A 22467-nucleotide genomic window follows, 5' to 3' on the forward strand; every position below is an offset into this window, starting at 1 on the left:
AGATACACATATTTGATAAGCCTTGCGCCATTATGTGAATCTTTCATTGAAACAAAGAATAAAGAATATCTAAAACTACGAAGAAAAAGTTGGACTTACGCTAATTGGCTTTCGAGTTACTCAGTCTGCACAATCATCCATTTCTCGTAGTCGTAGTAGAACGTTTCATTGCGACGGAAGCGGGTTTACCTAAAATTTGAGATCGCTGATTTTTCCGTGAATTGGTACTTTCCGCAGACTGCGGCTAGATGCGTGCATGGCGGTGCATCGTAGCATGGCATGTGAACCGAGGGTATTCACGATGCGCGGCCCCTCTATTTCCGTCCGGCACTGGAATCCGCGTCGAATTCTATCATCCTCGTTCGCGTCTTCCTCTCCTCTCCCTGCCCGTGGAACATCCAACCTTCGTATGGATCTCTTGTATATTCATACGATGCGGGAAGAAGGGGGGAGACAGACAGATAGATTGCTGCATTTCATGATCAAGGGCCAAAGATCCTCGCGAACGTTCGCAGAAACGCAACAGAATGCAATATAGGGTGCTACGTAGGTTTCATCGTTGTCGAGTGATTTATCGATCCTTTATATATGTGTATGTCCATACGAGGGACATATAGATGTCGAACGTAGAATACAGTTAGAGGTCTGGCGAATGGCAGTGGGAACGGTTGCTGTTTGGCTAACTTAATAAACAGCGAAACCCTTCATCAATCAATCGCAAGTGTTCGAATTAAACGGGACAACATTCGCATGATTGGATCTTTATCGCCTCGCTTACACACCCCCGTCCATAAGTACTTGGATACTTACCACGTTTCTTGAATAAGTGATATACAATCAGAGTTGTGCAGATTAACGATTGAGTTACTTGAGGAATTATAATAACAAAATTATTAAAGTTGTAATATACAAAGTTATTCGTAATTGCAGTTGCAATACGATTATAAAATACTAAGAAATTAAATTATGTTAATTACGAATTACGATGTAATTGAATTAAAATTAAGACTACATTGTATTTCAACTCCATTGTATTTCAGTTACATTGTATTTTAACTACATTGTATTTCAACTACATTGTATTTCAATTACACCGTTTTTCAATTACATCGTATTTCAATTATATTTTATTTCAATTACATTATATTTCAATTACGTTGTATTTCAATTACACCGTATTCCAATTATATTGTATTTCAATTATATTGTATTTCAATTACATTGTATTTCAACTACATTGTATTTCAATCACACCGTATCTCAGTTATGTTTTAATTATATTATATTTCAATTACATCGCAATTCAATTACGTTGTATTTCAATTATATTATATTTCAATTATATTGTATTTCAATTACATTGTATTTCAATTACATTGTATTTTTCAACTACAATATATTTCAATTGAATTGTATTTCAATTATATTATATTTGAATTACACCAGCGATTAAAATAAATAGCAATTGAATTAACTGATAGGTTTGAATTATGTAATTGAATTACAACGTAGTTGTGTGTGTGTGTGTGTGTGTGTGTGTGTGTGTGAATTGCAATATAATAGAAATACAGTGTAATTAAATTACGTAATTGAATTAGCACAACTTTGTATACAATAGAAATTAATACCATAAAACGATGTGTGTCAACAGTTGAGTGATTAAAGCTAAATTGAGCGATTCAATTATTTAAGTCCTTTAAGTAATTAAAAGTTTAAGCGGCAGATTAAGACTGCGCTATATTATGTTCGCGTGTGGTCATTTGTCGAAGTTTCTTTATTTCGCATTGCCATGAATACCGCAAGCTAAATGGAAGAATATTTCTTCGGATATAATAAAAATATTGATAGCTTTTGCCAATTTCACATTATTCTGGAGCAATGTTTAATACTAATTTGTAATATAATCTTGTAGTGTCACAAGATCACCCCCTCTCTGTATGCTGCGGAATATTACAAACCACTCCACAGTTACGTAAAAATTGTCATTTTGGAGACCGAAGCATCCTAGATTGGATTTTTAGGAAGACAATGGGCCACTGCCGAACTGGTTATTGCGATATCGAACGAAATATCCGGAATCCCTGCAAGTTCCATGAAACACATGCATATACGTATTCCATAGTAGGCAAACAAAGGCACACTATTAACGTTTTAATTGTAAAAAATACAGAAAGGAGCAACCTGTACTAAACTAGCTTCCGAAGAAGACTCTTCTCCAATTAGCCTATGGAGCGGCTATCGTACAGTTATCGCTTTAAGCTAACGCGTTCGGTGTAAACACAACGATATATGAAGACAAAATCATGTAAGGGGATTCAGCCGCGCACAGCGTCGACTTAAGCAGTTGCGACACGCAAGTGGAATCGAACAGTGACTGTGCTGGCATCGATTTCTGTCTGAAATTAATCACGGGAACAAGAAGACGATTACATAACCGTTTGGTATAGAGGTGGGACGCGAGATGACAGGGAAAACAGGAATACAGAAGGCAACGGTGCGGTGGGAGGGAAACTGCCGCTTCGTCAGTAGCACCGACCAATTAGTTCGGCAGATGTGTTAAATCTGTCGTGTGCGGGCCGTTAGCGAGATCTCTTCGCGTTCTTTTCAGCTGCCAGGATTATGGGGGGGACGGGTTCGCCGTCGGCTAAACCGTCCTGAAAGATAATCACGCGTCAACAGCGCGGCTAATACGCGAAAACGTAGGAATCCATTTAATTGCCCGTATAAAATGATCTCTCGTTGCGCAGATTTAGTCGAAAATATTGTTATACAATTTATACTTGAAACGGCAGGTAAATGAATCGACAATTCGCGTCGGAATGTATGTTAATAGAATGGGTTAATGTTTATGGAATATCTCTTTTAAAATCGATTTAAATGACTCGAATTTTTTTGAGATGTTAGACCGTTTAGATGTTTTCTAGAGAATGAGTATACAACATTTTTTTTTTATATTTTAATCGGTTGGGATTATGAACATATTAACAAATGTTTTCTCAACCTTCTTATTTAAGCCGAAATTTTGACATCTTATCGAAAATTTTTGAGGCCTCGCACATCTCTAATAATTATTCTTGCGTTTGTCATGTGTTTCATATGTGCCCATAATTATGAAAGCGGTCTAAGTCAAAATTTAAAAAAAAAATGAATTTATCACTTATTTCACACGACATGATTTTAAACTAAATTTATTCAATGTAATTTTTACGATATCGTCAAAAATGAACCTTTAGATAGTAGTTGTAATTACAACGTTATACGGAATTCATTTAGTGTTAATTATGAAAGTGGTCTAAGTCAACATTACTATGAATTGATCGAAAATTGTAGAAAAAGAAATACATTTTCGATCAAACGAATGTCGCAACCGGATTTTATTTCAACGAAATCACTTGAAAAATCAATAACAAGGAGAGTAAAAAATACCGCGGGCGAATCTGTCTCTTGGCTAAAAATTCAATGGACGAGATTCTTGAAAAATGAACCTTATAAAATGTTTTATAAGACTTCTTTAGATGATTCTGAATTCCAAGTTTTGGATCTTTCACCTAAAAGAGGAAGACCAAAAATATACGAAAATATTCAATTACTTCCATTATACAACACCACTAGACCAGTAACGGAAGAAAAACATAAAGATCTTATGTGTTTACTACCATACATCCCTCCAGTTTCTCAGGAATATTTTAAAAATCTTAAAAACTCGAAATTATGATAAAAATGGATTACTTTTTAAAAATGATTAATAAATGTTTATGAATTATTTCGTTAAAGTTGTTGTTTCAAATGGACCGTTTATTTTGAAAGTGGTATAAGCTCTTTTTTTTAAAGAAATTCAAAATGCCGAATCTCAGCTTGTATTGTCTAAATACCCCACGCAACGCCACTTACAATTTCTTTCGATGACATTGGACTTACACCACTTTCAAAATAAACGGCTCAAATAAAAATCACAATTTTTTATTACTTTAAGTCAATTATAGGACATTCAGTTAATTTTGAAAATAGTCTAAGTCAATTCAAGCTTTAAAAACAACATTTTCCTATGAAATTCACACAAAATTTCATATCTATAATAAATTTCCATTAATCAAGACTAATAAAATTATAAATTAAAATGTCGCATAATGTAAAAATATTTTTTAATTTATTCAAATGCGATTCATTAAATATCTCGAAACAAGAAATATATGACTGAGACCACTTTCATAATTATGGGCACATATGTAGACTGAGAATCAGCATGCAAAATAAAAATTGTCACTCACAAGAAATGTTCATTCGTAAGAAATCAAAATTAATTAAAAATGTATTGTTCCTTTTAATCATTTTAATATACCGGGGTGTCTGGCATTTTACGTCGTCATTTTTACGATTAATGAACGAAATCCGCAGTCTACTCGTAAGTCTTTACAAGATTCGGCTCAAAGTAACATTGGAAAAATTGATTCTGTTGTGTTACGAAATTATCATCGTTTCTCAGTACAGCGCGTATGTACACGTTTGTCAAGATTTTGCGATTATGCGTTGACTGTCTACCTTGTATCTCTTTCCATTAACTCGACACTTTCACCATCAGTAAAACCGATTAAAATCTGCTTATTGTCAGTTTGATCTTTCATATAGTCTTATAATTACATGAGTTAGCAAAAAGAAATTATTAGACTGCGGATATTTGTGTACGATAAATGTGCAAAATGTACATAACATTTGTGCACGAAAAATATGCAAAATTTATGTGACATTTATGCACGAAAAATATGCAAAATATGCAAAATTTATATGACATTTATACACGAAAAACATGCAAACTATGCACGAAAATGTGTGAATGTGCACGATTTTAAGTAAACACTATGTATTCAGCATATTAAGTCTAATATGCATTATCAAGAAACGTTTCACAATTATTCTGATGTATTATACTTCGAATTACAGTATATTACAAGCATTTTTTCGAAATTCGATGGCTTGTTGGTGGCATTTGTCGATAAAATTAATTCGTAAGTCGAAAACGACCGCTGCATGTCATATGACGTTATCTCATCTACAAATTCACCGCTTAAAATATGTGACATTTTTCTTAATCTCATAAATCCTGAATTCTGTTGTAACGTAACATTCAAACATTCTCTGCAATCATCGGGAATGTTTTTCACTTGAACACGTATGTGAATACATAATTGAATACATATATTACTGTTGAATGACCTAATAGTAAATTTATGATTACTAATATCAGAATTATAGTCGGCAAGGGATTTAAATGAGCCTTTATAAATATTAAATTTTGCATTTTAAAAATATTGTAACGCGCTTTCACAGAATTTACCTTTCAATAATAAAACTGAACTGTTCGAATTCGAAATACTAATTGCATTACATTTATTATGCAATTGCTATCAACACTATTCAATTACGATACAAGTGCTAAGTAATAGAGTAAATTAGTAGGTGATTATTCGGGTGAGCATAATATGTGCATATACGGCAAATAACATATACAACAGTACATGTTTTCAAACATAAATATGCAAAACAATGTGGAACACTCAAAATATGGAAAATAGAAAATATAATTTTGTGATTACACCTGACTGTGACATTTTCTATCCAGGTTCCACATTTTCTACAAAAATATGGATTTGCATAAAATCTGTGGTGTAGTGATTACAGTGAAACAATGTTGCGCTCTGTTCCTGCATCAAAGGCTGTCTACTTTAAATCAGGCGAGAAATTTTCGGTGGCTGAAGCTGGATTCTAGCGAAAGAGAGCAATAAAAACGGGCGTGACAAAGGGTCAAGGGAACCGTGTACGATGCAAAAGACGCATAAACACATAAATATACTTAAGATCCTATAATTCCTCGGAGGATGCATGGGGAACAATTTATATAAGCAGCCAAAAGAATAACGAAGAGACAGCCGCAGGGGTAAACAACTGCTAGGGGATAGGTTTATCCTACATCTTTTCGCAGAACCTTAGTCCCTGACCCGCGCTCGAGATTTACGCAAGGTGCTGCACGCGTGTGCCGTGCCGTACTATTTCGATGCCAATTTACGGATTCCGCGAGAAAAGTAGAGAGCCCATTCTGTCATCCTCTCCACCTTAGAGAAGCGCCTGATCTTCCTTCCTTCTCTCTTTATCTCTCTCTCTCTCTCTCTCTCTCTCTCTCTCTCTCTCTCTCTCTCTCTCTCTGTTTTCCTCTGCCTCTGTCTCTCTCCTCTCCTCTCCTCTCTCCTCTGCTCCTCTCCTCTCCTCTCTCCTCTGCTCCTCTCCTCTCCTCTCCTCTCCTTCCAAGCTCCTCTCAACGACTCACTCGCGAGAAAACGACGGGAGACCGTCCGTTTCTCACTCGTGCGTGGCACGCGACTTTATGGAGACACACGGCGCCGTTAGACGAGCCGTGAATCGCCTGCCATCATATCAACTTTTAGGTAGTTAAAATTACAACTCATTTGTCCATTAATTCCCGATGGAATATCACTATGTTTAGCTTTTTACCGTATCAAATCACGTCAACGGCGTTGTTTAACATTTTGGCTGCTGCGTCACATCCATACGTGGGCGACGGAATTATTGGTTCTGATTCGTAAAAATTAACTCTTACGCTGATCTATTAACATCTTCTTAATTTTGTTAAGATCCGTAAAACGTAAGAACGTTGAATAAATCATTTATGTCATAAAACTGAAGGTTTTGATTTTAATTTGATGAAATAAAATACTTTAATTTCATGAAATTCTCGAGGTTGCTCACGTGGCAGTCAATTTGTTAAGGGGTGACAAATAGTTCGTAACATTTGCGCGTTTCAAAGAAATATATTTCTATAATAATATTCTATTCTATATTTTATAGGAATTGTAAAAAAAATTTTGGTAAATTTGTATGGAAATTGAGGAATATGTTTTGGATACAACAATTTCAAAAATATTTGCTAATAACTGGACAAGGAATCTTTATACAAATTCTCGAAACAGAGACATTATCGTGAATATTTAGAAAAATACACAATTCGCAGATATTCTCATAATTTATACAGCAACGAACAAAATTTGAAAAAATTATTAATGACGGGAGTATATTTTGAGAAACAAATTCTTTTCTAAATTTCTCATATCCGCAAAATAAATCATTAAAATTCTATAACTTGGAATTTAATTTTCTCCTAAATATTTATTATTAAATATTTATTTATTTTCTATATATTTATGATAATCTTTTCGAAAAAGTGTTTTCACCCCTAGTACCTGCATCACACGAACAAGAAGAATGATTCGGAGTTTCAGATCTTTTTTTATCTCCGAGTTGCCAAACTTCCCTTGGGACTCTGTCGACTTATCGATTGGCCAGAATGGGCTTACTTCCGCAGGACAAAAATTGATTCTGTGCCGCATTGCGGTAACGCACCGTGCCGCGCACAGTTGTCTGGATTGAAGAATCTAGTGACACTTTTAGTATGATGATAAAGCGAAGTATATCGTGGTAAAATACTTTATCCAATAGTTTACAGTTTATGCAGTGGTTAGAAAATATTAACTAAAATCTGATTATTAATTAAAATCTGATATAGATATTTTATCTTCTGTTATTTATTACGACTCACATATAATGGCAATATACTATTACGCAATAAGCACTGGACGTCTTAAAGACTACTATTTTACGTCCATTTTAGGTCTGAACGTCGCGTACGTAACCTAAAATGGACGTTTTATTTCAAACTTTAAAATGACGTCCAATTTGGGACGCCGAATAATCGAAATAAGTTGAAAATAATTTAACAACATCTTTAAATTCTTTCAATATCTTTAGAATTTTATATTTGATCTGTTTATTTCTCTCATAAATGCTTAAAATCTTTTATTGGACAAAATGCTAATAAAAGATTGGTGCAAAGCAGTTCCAATTTCATTAAATTCTTCATTTCTGGATTTTATAGACCTTTCGAAAGCAATTCAATCGAATTGATATCAATATAAAAGACTTATATTTTCGACAAAATCACACTGAATTCTTCAATTCAGGTAACTGTAGACCGATCTTTGCAAGTGCAATGTACACACGATTTTACTTACAATTTTATTCATTTTCAGCGATTTCTTCTTTTCCTGGATCCGCGGGCCCTTCAAAGTCGCATTTTTTTAGAAGACGTCAGTAAATGTAGTTTAGTCAAATTTTTTTAATAAGGCGATTTTGTCAATCGAAATATGTTGTTCACAAAACTCTCAACTTTATCAAATCTTATTATGTAGAATATTTATTCGGTTTCATTGATTTCGTCATTTTTAAGTTCCGCGAAACTGTCGAAAGTAATTAAAAGAATTAAATATTGACATGAAACAATTGTATTCATGCCAGAATGTCACCAAATTCTTCAATTGGGATCACAATGAAACATTGTATATTTTGGGTAGATTGATCTTCGAATGCAGAGGAATACATCGGCAATTTTCTAATTCTATGAGTAGTTGATGTTGAACTCATTCTAAATATATTCTTATAAAATAACGTAAAAACAAACACAGTCAACAATTATTCGCATCATTATCTGAGTAATTTTACAATCTCTATTCGAATAATATTGGGTTGGCGACTAAGTAATTGCCGATTTGTTCAATGAAATAAAAAATTTTTTTTTACTTGGAATGAAGTTTAATCTGTAATGTATTTTCCATTTTGTTCGATGACCTTTTGCCACCTCTCTGACAACTTGAAAATTCCACGCTCGTAGAAAGTCTGATCCTTTTCGGCCAAAAACTGAGTTAAGTGAGATTTTACAGCGTCATCGTCATTAAAAGTTTTACCACGAAGGGAGTTGTCCAGGGATCGAAATAAGTGGTAATCCGATGACGCGAGATCAGGGCTATATGGTGGGTGTAACATCGATTCCCAACCAATATCCATCAATTTTTGCCGAGTGGACAAAGACGTGTGCGGCCTAGCATTGTCTTGGTGTAAAATGACACCTTTACAATTGACCAATTCTGATCGCTTTTCCTTGACCGCTGCATTCAATTTGTCCAGTTGCTAACATTCACGGATAATAAAAAATAACATAATAATAATAATAATAATAATAATAATTTTATAATATAACATTTACGGATATCATAAAAATGGGAGTGAGAGACATTTATAACTGAAATCGGCAATTACTTAGTTGCCAACCCAATATATTTGAATGATTTATCCGAATAAAGAATTATTCGACTAAATAGATGGAATAATTTAAGACGAACAATGAATAATTGTTATTCGAATGAAATATACAACTGAAACGTATTTATTCGGATAATTATCTCAGATATTCGAAACGATGCCCAACGTTGGCATTTTCTACCAAAAATATTTATCGAATTTCATTGATCTTTTTTTCATTGTTGGCACGCGCAGACCCTTCGAAATCAATTGAAAGAAATGGACATCGATAGGAGGGCGTCGTATTTTCGACGAAACGTCAGCAAATTCTCCGATTCGGATCACTGTGGAGCGATTTAGCATTGCGTAACGCCGGCTGCCGCGGCGTCGTTCTCGCGAATCGCCAGCCGCAAATATCGTTCGCGAGTGGAACAGAGAGGAGGCACCGGCTCGCGTTCGTTACACAGGCTGTCGCGATCCGGTGACAGGGACTAATACTCCTATCCGCCTCGCACAACTGACGGATAGTCCCGGACTAATCTGCCGCGGGGGGATTAGCGCAGAACTATTATCGAATAATTTAGGCGTCGCGCCGCGGGAACGCAGACAGGTGCCGCTTACCCAGGGAGGCGGTCTTTGACGATTCCAGGACCGTGCGATTTATTGCGATCACGTCGCACTCCGCGCGCTCGACTTACCCACATTTTTTTCGGCCTGATTTTCTTTGAAACCGAGTCCCACGTCGACCCTATTGATGTACGGGGTGAAGCTAGTATCTGGGCCGTGCTATAACTCCGATTCTATTTCGAACAGAAAAACATTGCAGACTAAGATCTTCCGTTGTTTAGCAAGCTCTGTCGTCGAGCAGTTTGATCTTCGTTTTAGACCTAAGTGGATTGCTAGGACGACTAGTTGGGTGAACTTGTTTTAGGTCGTAAATAACTCGGTCATTGGCATTCAAAAGTGGAAATGTACTGTACGGTACTATCTAAAAATTAGTTAGATAACTCCAAATAACAACAGTAACTGGACTAGAGATCAGAGTTGGGCAAATTTTATTTTAAACAAATTACAAATTAAATTAGTATATCATTTGCAAATAAAAGTGCAATTTTTTATTTAATTAAAAAATTACATAATTAATTCCACAAACAATTTATTTCTTATTTCTTATTTGCTAATATCAAATATTTTTTAGTAAAAGCAAATTACTTTTTATTTGGATTTCAGGAAAAAACAAATAATAAATAATTTTTGCTTCTCTTTCGTCTGTTGTACATTATACAATGGACATTTTCTACTCTAGTTTTGCAAATAAAATATTATTTTTTGTTTAAATTCCTGTGAAAAGCAGACAATAAGTAATTTATGTCTTATCTCTCGTTTATCCTGTACAAAATATTAATTTCCATTTGATATAAATAATAAATAGTAAGCAATTAAATAATAATTAATAAGTATTAATTTTAATATTTTAAATAATTTATTTTGATATATAAATAATAAGGAATCATTTTCGTCATTTATTTAAACTTCCTAATAACAAAAAACTTTTTATTCAAATAATCTGATCTTAATACAGCATTATAATAATTTGATTTCGTGAAAACTATTGCTACAAAAAATATAATTTTTAATATTTAATTTTGTTTTAAGTAGACTCCTACTTGAGTTCGTACAAACATTGTTTTCAACTTTAAGTTTGTACAAATATCGCTTTCAGTTTTCAGTTTGTATCGTTATCAATTTTGTACACACTTGAATAATTCTCCAGACACATATCTTTTATCCAGTATATTTAGTAGCACAAATTAAATGGTTATCGTGGCTTCAACTTTGCGGAACTATCAAGAAAGTAATCCGGCAATGATAAAGTTCACAATTCCGATAGAAGATAACGGGAAACGAGCACCAATAATAAAATTGTGTAGACAAGAGATCAAATGAAACATTGAAACTTCCTGTTCGCAGTAAAAATAAAAGGCTCTAAATATCATTTAGCATGAAAAGATTGTCGCGCGACTGTTATCAAATAATTCGGTAGTCCCCGGAGACCAAACGGGTGTGCTTTATTAGCCATTTGCCAGATACTTGAGAAGCTTGTAACTGGTTAACCGGTCTTTTGATGTCCGCGCGGGCCGCTGACGTACGATATCCTGCCGGATGGCGGTTTCATAAATAAATAACGAATCGTGTGTGTACGCGTGCACACGCACGTACCGAGAAAGTATGTACAGTTACTACCGTCGTGCAATTTAATTAACCGTATACTTTGTAGAATTTCCACGTGTGCGCGGCAATTTGCGAGAGTTATAATTTACATGTATTTACGGTTAAAGGAAGCTTTAATCTGCGTATTATCGTTAACCTTCCATAAAACACGCATTAAATGTATTAGCATCAGGTAGGGCAACAAAGTGGCGGAGATATGGCCGCGCGATTAGGCCAGTCGACGGAATAAACGTTATTTGAAAGATTCTTTTCGTTCCTTTAGAATGTCCGGCGCATGTAAATATTGAATTTCAAGTTCTATTTGCGTATCCGGGATACCGTGGCGCGTTTTGAATCGCGGATTCGTGTCACCGGTTGACTAATATTCCTACTCGTTACGTGTAACTGACAGATAGTCTCTAGCTAATCCGCCCTGAGGATTAGCGGAGAGTTATTGTTGAACTAATAATTTTGGTGCGGCAGGAGCTCTGACAACCGCTCGCATACCCAGGAATCTACCAGCGCCCAACAACGTGCGAAATTATATTTGCAACTAATTAACATACTTCTCATTTTCTCGGTGGTTTCGCGGACGTGATGAATATGTCAGGAGCTCGGTGCAATTTATGCGTTTCTTGGGCCTCAAATAATAGAGTACAATACCTCTTGTCAAAAAATAAAGTTTAATGAAATTGGATTTCAAAACTGGAAAAGATAATTAATTATCTTCTAATTGTTAGCATCATTCTTTTGTCTATTAGCTTATCTTGAGAATTTTCAACGAAAGTTGAAAGGTAAAAATAAAAATAGAATATAAGAGTTTATATTAATTAAATGATGTTCTGAAGTACGAGAAGTTAGCGTGTCTGTCTTTACTTCTAACAAACTCCAGCTGTACGCTCTTTTGTACAGAATCCGACAGAGTACTGGTCTTGTAATTTACGTTTGATTATTTTTAGTAGATTTATTCAATACTATACAGAGTTATTTTTTATTTGAATTGCATAACTAAATATATTATGTAAAGAAGAATATTTTGATATATCTATGAAGACTGAAAAATGTCTATTGTCAGAAAAGAAATTGCGAAACGAGCGAATGCTTGAACGAACGTTTGACCCAGCATACCAATCCATTGGTTTCTTACTCAGACTCAAAATAGATCGGATCACAGCCGCAGACTGAAAAGACACTATACAAAATAGACTTAAACAATAGTTTCAAATAACAGAAATATCTTATATTCCAAACAATTTTTGTTATGAATATTAAAGAAATGAAAATGATTTTTTTTAATGGAAAAATAAACTTTATAGAAGTAATTGATGATAATATTTTGACTTGTAACAAACGTTTATTAAATGGTTTATTAATAGTTCATTAAAGTTGTGAATTGATTCTAATATTATAAAAATATAATTGAACAGCATTCTTAAAAAATTGGAGTCGTTTGATGCTATTTTGAAAAAACTATTGCATTTTAAAAGGTGCCCAAGAATTATTGTTAGCAAACCTAGGCAAATATTGGAAATAAAAATAAAAATAAGGGATACCTGTTTAAAATTTATTATTTTCAATGCTGTTATTTAAATATAAAAATAATATCAATCCATTTCAAAATCAATTAATTCGTTATTTTTCCATTTCAAATGTAACAACAGAAATAATCTTTAAAATAATTTGCAACGACAAGATTTTATTTCAAGAAAACTTTCCATCAATATGCTTCAAGCAAACTTGAAATAATTTGCAAAAAATAGCTTCTATTTGAAGAAATCTTTCCTAGAATTTGCTTCAAGCAAATCTCATTCTTCATAAATTTCATTCTTAAGAAATTTTTATTTGGCCTCATCTAATATCGTCGCGAAAGAAAATAATTGTTCCACTAGTGCGAAATATGAAAGAGAGATCTAAAAAACATGTTTCTTATTATCGGTTAATCATTCGACACAATCAATAAAGATGTCAGTATTAACGAGACTTAAAGCTGATAATAAGATCGCCATATAATTTCCAAGAAGAATTTCACAATTATGTCCAATAATTATTTCAAATAATTATAAAATAGTATAACATGTTATTTAATATAATATATCAAGTAATATTATTTCAAAATTGATCACAGGTATAGAAATAATTGAGATAAAGTAATATGTTATTTCAAATAATATTTCACTATTTAACTAAAAGAATCACGATACGAAACAAATAATTGGCTGAATACTTTTCAGCCTGTAGATACATTCTTCATTGCACATGCAGTTGTAATTTCAATCTTGAAGGAGATTGTGATTAAAGAGAAGAAGTCGAAGATAAACCGCAAGGGATTAAGACCAAGCTAGCTTGTTTCATATTGTGTTCTCTACGTTTTCCGGAAACCTTGTTTCATACGCGAACAGTTAAGATTAGAGGGAACGTGTATGTTTCACGCAGCGCACTCTTACACGATCGCCCGCAGCTGTAGACTGCGGTCCAATTAGCCACAGGTTGATGATTTTGCCATGCTTGCTCGATGGATCCGCTAATTCTAACCTACCCACCACCGAGATCGCCGAGTTATATTATATCGGTGCATTTGCGAACGAATTTATGGCACGTGCATATGTTTGCTTTGTACTTCCCTTATACTACTTATCACCTGAGGCTGTCTAACGAACATTCATAAGAGTGTCAAGTATCCCAGTGAATCGCAGTCCCTAAAGTGCGGTTGATTATGTTTCAACAGTTTCGTAAATTCTATAGAATATCTGGAGATATGAACAGTTTTTTTAGGCGTCAGTCATTATGAATATTGCACTTGCTATTGGGAGAGATCTGAGTGTGTCCTTTCTGTTACTGTGCTATGTAACGTTTCAAATAGTTGCATATCTTAGAAATTTATTTTATTTATTTATTAAAGTTTTAGAACAGATGGTTCACATGCGTATATGTTGAATGTTTATTATTGTTAATTTTTTAATTAGTAAGGAGCAATGCTTACGAAAATTGTATACAATTTTCAAGTCTTCCACAGATTTTGGACTCCAAGTTAATGAAATAAATGAATAATAGATCAAATTCATTCCAATAGTTATTTATAAAATTTCATTGAATTTTTAAATTTCATAGAAATTTTAACACAGATGATTTTATTACAAATAAGTGAATTTTATTTGCCGAAAGGTGGGTAAGATCTGTAAAAGCATTAATTTGAAGTGCAAATGCTTGTAAATCCGGATATATTCCAACAATACATGAAATGCACGATAAAAATGTATATACTATAATGTATTATGTACCATAAAAGTATACGTCCATGAATCAAAATAACATTTCTTCATATATTGTCGTTTTGACAAAAACTAATTCAAACATACTGTACAAATTAATTGAAGAACTTCATAGACGATAATTATAAAATACAAAGTCAATTTGTTTCCAGTTAAAATACAAATATATTTTAGATTATATGTTTACAAACTTATTATTCATTTACAATTTAAACCTTATTGTGCATAAAGAACTTAAACCTTATTATACATATATTTGTGTGAAAACGCATCGCGAGCAAGTTGTACAACACTCGAGATAAAACATTTACTGCTTGATATAATACTTTACGTTGCAGTGAACATTTGCGAGATGGTCAGTAAACTGCATGTTCCCTGGTGATACGTATGGCCCGAGGACTCCACCTACTTCTACATCCGGTCCTAAGCATCGTGGACCATCTCACTGACCTAACCCTCGAGGCACGTATAATTTTCAGGCATTATGCATCAGAGTATGTTTCCCCTTTGCAGGGATTACGACTTCCGTGCACGTGCTTAAGATCAACTCATCTGCACGCGCCTCTCGAACCTGAAATTCAGTTATTGTCAAGATATTCAATGCACTAAACATCAAAGGTAGCCATCGCATTGCATTATACTGCCACTACGATGCTCGGCGAATATTCCCTTGGGTTAGTATAATTGATATCTTAAGATGATCTCATTTTCATGCTTTCGTGTGGTCTTTACTTGTTATCGATTCGATAGAAATTTATTTATTACAGAATTCGCTTCTATCAATTTATTTATTACAGTATTTGCTTTTATCGATTTATTTTAATATCGATAATATTTTATAATGACTATTAATAGCAAACTGTATAAATAATGATTCTGTCGGAATACTGATTGTTCGTAATACTTTATTCATCGACAGTTTTGTAATAGTTTTTTTAAAGCCAAATAAAAAATTTTTAAAAACTGCGATAATTTCATCCATAATCCGACAAATTATTTAGGTTAATATAATGAAACAAGTTCTTTTGTGAACTTATTATTTGTAATAAAATTATCGAGCTTCTCTTAAACGCAGTTCAGTCATTGAAAAGCCTATTAACACTAGATTGCCGGTGCGAATCAATTTGACTCATTTACAATTTTATTGCTATGTATATATAATTTTTTTTAGAACATGTTTCATACGTATGTTGTATACTTTTTATAATTCTATTGAAAACCAACATGTTTTTTTTTTTTTTTTTAAATTATTTAAGTTATTATATACATATATATATATAATAAATATTAAAAAAAATAATATATAAATAAATAATTTTTATTTGAGAATTTCTCAAAAAATTGTTCAAATACGATAATAATTTTATTTGTAATTCAATCAATTATTTCGATTAATATAATATATACTTCTGAAATTCTCTCAGCTTCGTCATCGAAAATTCTGTTTAAAGGTTTTCGATAAATAAAGTGTTGACAGCTGCTAATGAAATAATTGAATACTCGCAAGAAATAATATTTATTTTCTTTTTAAGAAATAGAATTAAATTCGAAATCGAATGATAATTTTTTCCAATTGCACAACGAAAGCATTAAGAAAATCCACTATTTCGATTCGCACGTACGAAAATCATTGTTTGTCGAAATCATTTCATGGTTTGGTAATATTTCAGCCATAAAATTGGGACACGCAATCAGCAGAAATATCTAATCACGATCAGGCCGGGTCTTAAATCACTTCCACCGTAGGTGTAAACTACAAAACGTATCTGCGAGGATGCAGCGAGCCATGTGGAAACAATTTACTCGCCAGTTATGATATTATCGAGCCGAGACCCTCAAAATCATTCCTTTTCACTCGACAGACGGAGTTCGCGTGAAAATATATTCTCCCGAAGCCCACGTGCCCACTCAGAAACATTATTTCCATCCGTTACTCGAGGATCCCGATGTTTTTCCCTTATCTTGGCATCTTTATTATTTCCTTATTGTTAATTCTAACTGCGCCTGGAACACGGTCCAAAGAAATTTAATTACACTCGGTCGCCGGTCCACAATGGTCACATGTCCGGAACAGGCCAACAATTTATTCAAACACGCCGTTTACCTCCGCCTTGTGGTCGAATTAAGAATAACATCTTACGTTGTAACGCTTATGTAAAATAACGTTTCTTGCGCTTTCTGAAAGGTATATACAGCTGCTTCTGCCCCCACGCACCGTCGCGTCGTTCCGACGAGTGCACTCGAAACGACATAGAGAAGCGTACTCGACCACGATATTCGGGAGGAAAAAAAAACTCCTACGTTGCACCCACGCGAGCTCACGTATGTAGGTGCTTATTGCGCTCCCGTAATATCGATGCAAAGATGCAACGTTATGTGCAGCGACAGGACCAAGTGCAATATTCGCTTATGAATAGGAATCAGTTTCATATCTAGGATCTACTTTGTTGAATTTAATTAATTCCTTAATTGTTCACTTAAATGAAAAGTATAGTTTAAGAACGAGTATCTACATTTTATATTAGTTTCGTGTCTTTGTACTATATTCGTATTATACAGCGCCCAAAACTTCCACGAAGTCACGTGATATTTTGATGAAATCTTATAATTATTCGCGATACCAATGAAAAAGTAGTACACGAAGAGCATTTCAGGATTAATAAAACAAACCATTACAGCACGATTACATTCGTAGATATTTATTAATACTTATTTATAAGAAAACGTAAATTCGTTTCTCGCACGTCTTTTCAAAATAACATTAGAATTGACAGAAAATTCTGCTCTTTTTGAATAATGTCGAAAATTCGATTGGACATTGATGAAATCAAAAGTTTCTTTTTCGATAGATGACCGCGCTTCGTTCACAGCAGTCGATATTGCAGGGACAGAGTTAAACTGTTCGCAATTGCCGTATACTTTTCTTGAAATTATTGTTCAATCATTTTCAATTGGATTTAAAGCTGGTGAGTAAGCTAATCGCGTCAAAAATCCGGTGTCTTCATTGTTTAACCGCTGCTTTATTTGTGCTGAATGCATCAACCGCGGTGTTATTATGCTGAAAAATGAAGTTGTTACGCTCAATTTCTACGCAAAATGGTATGAAAACGATTTCCAACAGTTCTACATATCGTGTATTCATTGTTTATTGGCTCTGAATGCAACCCAAACCATCATCGAATCGCCGCCGAAGTTAGGACTCATTGCAACGTTGGTTTCTTTTCTAAATAATGATTTATGAATAATGATTTATATATAACGATTTATAAATAATGATTTATAAATAACGATTTAAAAGTAATGATTTATATATAACGATTTATAAATAATGATTTATAAGTAATGATTTATAAATAATGATTCACAAACAATGATTCACAAATAATGATTTACAAATAACGATTTAAAAGTAATGATTTATATATAACGATTTATAAATAATGATTTATAAGTAATGATTTACAAATAATGATTTATAAATAATGATTCACAAATAATGATTTACAAATAATGATTTACAAATAATGATTTATAAGTAACGATTTACAAATAATGATCTACAAGTATTTATTTGCTCATTTTTATATATTGATATATGTTTGACAAGTGTAAATCTTTGCTGGAAATATTGCAAGTTTTAAACGTCTCACAGACTATAGATCTTGCACTTTACAAACTTCTACGTGACGTAAATGCAAAGTACAATTATCAGACTGCATAATATACTGAAGAATATGCGTCTATGTAACATGTTTCGCAAGTTTTGTTGATAAGCGTAATTCAACTCTTTTCATACGTAAAATCATTAAAAACAAAATACATACGTTTTGATGAAATGTTACAATTATAGTCAAATTGAATTTGAGAATGTAGTAATAAGATACACGTCAATTAGAAAACCACATTGCAACGAACATTTCTCCTAGAATTCACTCGTACAAAAATTGATAGCTTCTTCGAACAAATATTACCAATTGTCCACTTATTTTTCGTACGATACTGTACTCGTAAGCACCACTTTCATTTTGGATTCTTTTGAAGAAGTACTCGTAAAGAGGGTGCTTCTTACGGTACATTTGATGCCACCACGAGCAACGGCGCCCATTCGTTTATTGCCTACAGTGACTTTTCCATAGCATCTTTTATCCTCAGGATCGAAACTGCGCATCGTATCATGCAATATTCAATGCCGTAGAATTTTTTAGCATCTTAAAGAATTTGAACTGACAGAGATCCTCTTCGCAACATAACAGCATGGAATATTTATTCAAATCAAAGGGCCGCTCTTGGCCACTTTGTATTCATAAAGTCGTTGATCTGTTGTCCGAGTTCAAAGGGTTACTCGAATTACTCCCACCACCGCGATTCGGCGAGATTTCCGTCTGTTCTGCGGAATAAGTAAATTGATGCAGATGTAATAATCGATATTCATCGGATTAATCGCGTTAAATTTAAGTCGAACGTAGAGGTGTATTTTGAGCGAATGGCTGAATCGATATCGCGGCGGGCGCGCCCACTGAATTACTGAGGTCGATGGCTGCTCTGGCAAACGACCAGAGTGGTTCGAAAAGTGGATTCGAGAACCGCCTCGCGCTCCTCTGCAGTTTCTTCTTTATTTATTAATCATTTAAACAAATTTATTACGTTGCTGCGGCGACGTATCTTAGAAAGTGTAGTGGGCAATGCATGCATACATGCATGACGAGTAACGAATGTGCTCGACAAACTGGTTGCTACATGTTTGTATTTATGATAAACTATTTATAGTACTAACAAAAATTCACTCATCGTATTGTCTGTATTTTATTTTTATTATCCTTTATTTATTTGTACCTATTATTTACTTGATATTAACAGATAGTTATACAGTGCAAATAGTATCACGTATTGCGCTACTTTTAGCGGTAAGCTAGTCGATTGTGCCCTCATACAATTTGTCGAACAATTTTCAATTAAAAACTAACTAATCTATAAAACTGTAATTCTGCTAAATTTTGAATTCAACCTATACAACTCTATAAAATTCCACAATTACAGCTATAAATCTACACTGCTAATTTAAAACCGTAATTTTGTACCAAATCAACATTATGCTAATTTTAGACCAATCAAATTAACCATCAATGGTTTTATATCTAGCTGAATCCGTAAATACTATAATAACAAAATCATAAAATTTGTATTTATTTATTTAAAATGTACATAAATTCAAAATCTAGTATGGATTAGGAGTTAAATTATGGCAAGAAAGTTTTTTCGTGTTAGTCTTTTCACTATGCCGTTGCAACAATTTACCATTAAGGATTTGTATTTGAATCGAGCCTGGTTTTGCGATTCTTCGAAAACCATTTGCTTTCTTCCTGAACTGAATGACTATGAAAACTTTTGACTGCAAATATCGTCAACGGATATGCGGATCAGTCACAAGACTGATTTGCACAATTTTTTACATAAAACTTATTTTTGACCAATTTTTCATTACTTGTATCATTGAATTCTTTTACAAGTTTCAATAATTGCTTCGTATTTAACTTGAATTTAACCTGATTGATATAACTATTTTTTCCTGAATTTGCTTTTTCTTGCTGAATAATAATAAACACCTTCTTCGACAGAGGTACAAAACGTTTAATCATTCTGAAACAACAAAATATTCTTCACATGAAACATTTCTAACAAACAATAAGCAGGAATTCCCTTAATGTGAGTCATTTCAAACGAACAATAAGCAAGAATTCCCTTAATGTGAGACGTTTCAAACGAACAATAAATAAAAATTACCTTAATATAAAATGTTTCAAATGAACAGTAATCTAGCTATATTTGAATCTACTTGAGTACTTTCTTTCAAAATATCAAAGATTGCTTGAAGAAGAATTTGAAAGCAATCACCTATTGATTGAAGCAATCATCTATTGATTGAATGCAGAAAATATCAAAATGAAAGAATGAAATATAAATGTTACGGCATAGCAACAGATAAATTCTCTCTTCCAGCGAAAAGGTCATGGTTGAGAGATTCACTAAGGCAGATTCAACTAAGAACCTTCTACAATTGCTGACACTCTATCGATTCTATTATCCACTTAAATGCCTATTAGTTGTCGGAGATATTCTATGAAACTTATTTTATTATTAAAGCGCGCGTTTCAAGTAGTTAAACATTCATTCGCGTTGAAATTCTCGTGCGAGGTTAAACATTTTTTAAAAGTATCTTTCACCAAATCGCTAATTGAACTTACCGTCACGGAAACGCATAGACAAAAACTAAACTTCCTAGGAGATACCAAATTATACGTACAAAGAGATATAACAACAGTAATATAATAAAAAATATAACATAAATGTAAAGTAGTTTCAAGTATACTCGCACTCTGGTTGAGTACAAAAATATATTATAAATTATAAATATATATTATATATATTATAATATATATTATAATATAATATAATATATATAATATATATTATATATTATGTATATATTATATAAATTATGTATAATAAAACGAAATTAAATAATTAAATTATAAAACGATATTATGAATAACACATGCATATAGTTATTTTCACTCCACTCGCACTCAGAATTTGTGCGGTATTTCTGAAAGGTTCGAATCTTTCTGGCATCGAACCGCTCAAATCTACAGATACTCATTTCAGAGTTAGAAACCAACTTGAATGAAATGATTAGATAGCAAGTATATTAAAGATTTTGCACTCGAATGACGACACTGAGGTAAATTAAATTTAGCATACTGTAATATCGAACAATTTTAGCATTACTAAAGTTTTCCTGTAATAGATTACTATAAATTAACAGTCGGGAAGCGGACGGTCGGATGATGAGTCGGAAGGCGGCACCGAGTCACGTTCGACCCAAGCTAAATTAGTGTACCACAGACATTATGAAATAAAATGTAAAAGGATTTGTTGTCAGAAACGACCCGGCGCCGCTGGCGAACTGGTTAAAGTGTGTCATGAGTTAGTGTTCAATTTTATGTGCAAAAAGAGGATGCGACCAACGCTGCACTCAACATCTTAATGTAACTTTCTTGTTTTTCACAAAACATGGTAATCCAAATTTATTCGAATTTCTAAGTACGTACTTTGTACCATCTTAACTAGCGACGAATCAGTCGACGCGACGATAAACGCCGACGAAAAGAAAGAAAAGAACTTCAGGAAGAATTTCAGAGTCTGCGGTCGCAAGAACAAATTGCAATACGCAGAAGCACGAAATCCTAAAACAGTATAGGGTAAGTGTAGGTATTACTGCGGTTTCTCAATAAAAACGAACTTTGACTGAGAAAATAAGACCTTTTAAATTGACAACTTGAGCTACACCTATTATTCTTTAACTTGAATATTTACTTTTCTCAAAATATTGGATTTCTGAAAGTACAAATTTCTTTAAAAAACGTAATGTAATGAAAACGTGCGTATGCATATATTACGAGCTAAATACTGCGGATGTTTCGATTACTGCGTGTTAAGGTTGACATAACCCATTTTCTTTTAAATGTACACACACACAGCTATATATAATTTCTAAGATCAAAATATTCTCACTGTAGCACTTTACAAATTAGGTATAAGTACTCTACGATCAAACGTAGTATCGACTCTATCGAGAACTGTATTGTATAGGTTATTTAGGTTATAAGTATAAATTAAGGTACGCAGTTCGGTAAAGCACCGCAATAATGTACGCACACAGTAAAAAACTATGTACCAAATACTGTGTTAGTAAATAATATTTGAGGATAGATGGTTATGTCAAGGTTACAAGGTACACTGTCACTACAGTGTACGTCGATTTTTTATCAAAGTAATGATTACTTTA

This window comes from Megalopta genalis, chromosome 7 (genome assembly GCF_051020955.1).
Source record: "Megalopta genalis isolate 19385.01 chromosome 7, iyMegGena1_principal, whole genome shotgun sequence".
In the NCBI taxonomy this organism is placed as follows: domain Eukaryota; kingdom Metazoa; phylum Arthropoda; class Insecta; order Hymenoptera; family Halictidae; genus Megalopta; species Megalopta genalis.